At 45.6% G+C, this 1,779-nt stretch overlaps 1 non-coding gene across 1 annotated transcript; it reads left to right on the top strand.

The window, feature by feature from the left end:
* The first annotated feature begins 250 nt into the window (after window positions 1-250).
* LOC111832235 lies at window positions 251-357 on the top strand. Its single transcript, XR_002835274.1, has one exon. It is a non-coding gene; the product is annotated as a small nucleolar RNA R71 (small nucleolar RNA).
* The last annotated feature ends 1,422 nt before the right edge of the window (window positions 358-1,779 follow it).

Raw genomic sequence — 1,779 nt, 5'->3', positions numbered from 1 at the left:
AAACTTATCGAGCTTGTCGTTAAGTGCCTTCATATCCTTCTTATACTTGTCCTCTTGGTCAGTGTTACTCCGAACGGTTATGTTATAATCCTCGTTGTATTTTCCATCGGACTGAGCCAGATTCTCCATAAGTTCCCAACCAGCTTCAACATCCTTGTTTAGAAAATTACCATTGCTGGCAGTATCAAGAAGTAGGCGAAACTTAGGTAGTATCCCTCGATAGAGTGTACTAAGCAGCGACTCGTTGCTGAAACCGTGGTGAGGACACTATGACTGATAGCTTTTGAATCTCTCCCATGCTTCATAAAAGGTTTCATTGTTGCGCTGAGCGAAGCTGGAGATGTCGTTCCTCAATCTAGCGGTTCGTGCATTGGAGAAGAATTTTGATAGGAATGCTTTCTTACAGTCCTCCCAGGTCGTGATTGATCCGGCTGGCAAGGACTTCTCCCATTGGTGAGCCTTGTCGCCTAAGGAGAAGGGGAACAATCTCAGCTTGAACCCGTCTTCGCTCACCCCGTTGATTTTTGTTAAGCCACACATTTGATTGAACTCATCAAGGTGATCGAGAGGGTCCTCCATTGATAGTCCATGGAATTTATTACCCTGGATGATTGAAATGAGGCTACTCTTGATAAAACGACTCTCCCAGAATCGACACTCTTAAAGTTGATGGATGATAGACTTTGCACCTAAGGGATCGGAGGATCACTTAGACCAAAGGATGTGGAGCGAATGGTCGCACAAAGGTTGCGGAAGAGCCTTTGATTTACCGAACTTGGACTTGCCGATGAATATTACACACCAAGGAAAAGAACAAGACAGAGTGATCTAACTTAGAAAGAGTTTTGGATAAAAGATTAGATGGGTTACAAATGAGAGATAGAGGGGGATTATATAGTAGAAGGGAATGAGAGAGAAGTGCCTTGGAAATACACAAGTGTCTTGGAAATACACTCATGCAAGACCATGGACCAAGTCTTGGAAATAACAAAAACATTAAATGCAAGAATGAAGAGAAAAGATAGAAAATGCGCCAAGGCAAAGTGATGGGCCTTGGACCCACGAATTGGGCTTGGTAAATGACCTTGAAAGTGTTAATTAGGCCTCATTAAAAACCTTGTCAAGAAAACCCAATGGGACAAAACTTAACAAGGGAAAAAGAGTGCATAAGCAACACTTAACCCTTTACCGAACCACGTCTTCTTGCTTCTTGTCTAGCTCCCTAAGTTTCTATTGGTTGATGGGTTGAGCTCCTTAAGCCTTGAGCGTGTTGGAGGATCTTCCAGGACGTCTAGTGCTTCCTTCGCTTTGAGCTGCTCCTCTGCTACGTGCTGCTCCTTGTCTTCTTGCTGCTTCTCGTCAACGGCTTCCTCCACTTCGAGCTCGGGGTCTTGCTCAACCATAGTCATATCACTTGATCTCGAAGTTGTTGTTCTGGACCGTTGGTGGGACTATTCCTTGTCGAGTGGTGTGGTTTTGTGGGGCATCACCGGCTCCGATTAGAGTTGGTGCCCGTGGTGGAGGCTCCATTTCCACTTGCTGAGTGTTGATGTCCGATGTTTGAACATGTTGCTTTCTGAGTTGTCTAGGCAAGCGGTCAATGTTGTTGAGGTAATTGAGTAGGTGCTGGTTGCCCTTGGATCTAGTGTGCATACAAGGTTGCTCGATCAGAAACACGAGGTTAGGCTCGATCGGATTTGCAGGTAGCTCGGTCAAGTGCAGATTGTAGCTCGGTCGAGTGCAGAGTGTAGCGCGGTCGAGTGCAGAGTGTAGCTCGGT

Source organism: Capsella rubella, unplaced genomic scaffold (genome assembly GCF_000375325.1).
Source record: "Capsella rubella cultivar Monte Gargano unplaced genomic scaffold, Caprub1_0 scaffold_2, whole genome shotgun sequence".
NCBI classification, from domain to species: domain Eukaryota; kingdom Viridiplantae; phylum Streptophyta; class Magnoliopsida; order Brassicales; family Brassicaceae; genus Capsella; species Capsella rubella.
The sequence above is the reverse complement of the archived record's forward strand: the minus strand, read 5'-3'. Positions and strand labels throughout refer to the sequence as shown.